Genomic DNA, 602 nt, shown 5'->3' with positions numbered 1-602 from the left:
ATCGATACTATCGATCAAAGATACATCTTTAATTTGCAACATCGATATTTTATTTCCCGAGAAAGGGTCATCGAATTTGCAGAATGGCTTTCTCGAATGATGAGAGTTTTATTTGCTACACCTACGTACATTTTTCTTCATTCGGTTTGAGTCGATATCGGCGATATACGAAATTCTAGGATTACTCCAAGAAGATTTTCGTCTCCACTGTAGCCGGTCACACTTAAATAAACAATTGAGCTAAAAAAGTTGATAGCACGGATAAACGAAACCAAGTTTTAAACTTAGGTTCGCGTCCATGCTTTTCTTCTTGGGACGGTCTGCTTAGACACTTTTCGCGCGAAATTTAAATAATCAACCTCCGAATAAATCTCTATTTAGAAAACGCTGATCCACCAGGGCTTGAAATGATTATTATACTTGACTAGTCAATATTATTAAAATACAACTGTAGCTTTATATTGTTAAATATTCATTTTAAATGTAGTTGCCATTATTTTAAACCTTTTGGGTGGAATTTAGTGATTGTCGAGCCCTTTTTTTATCACTCTTTTAATGTGTGCCAATTATGAAATCAAAATCCACTTTGCAATAGGGGGAAT

This window comes from Drosophila serrata, unplaced genomic scaffold, assembly GCF_035046125.1.
Source record: "Drosophila serrata isolate PLE 108 unplaced genomic scaffold, ASM3504612v1 contig_241, whole genome shotgun sequence".
NCBI lineage: Eukaryota > Metazoa > Arthropoda > Insecta > Diptera > Drosophilidae > Drosophila > Drosophila serrata.
The sequence above is the reverse complement of the archived record's forward strand: the minus strand, read 5'-3'. Positions refer to the sequence as shown.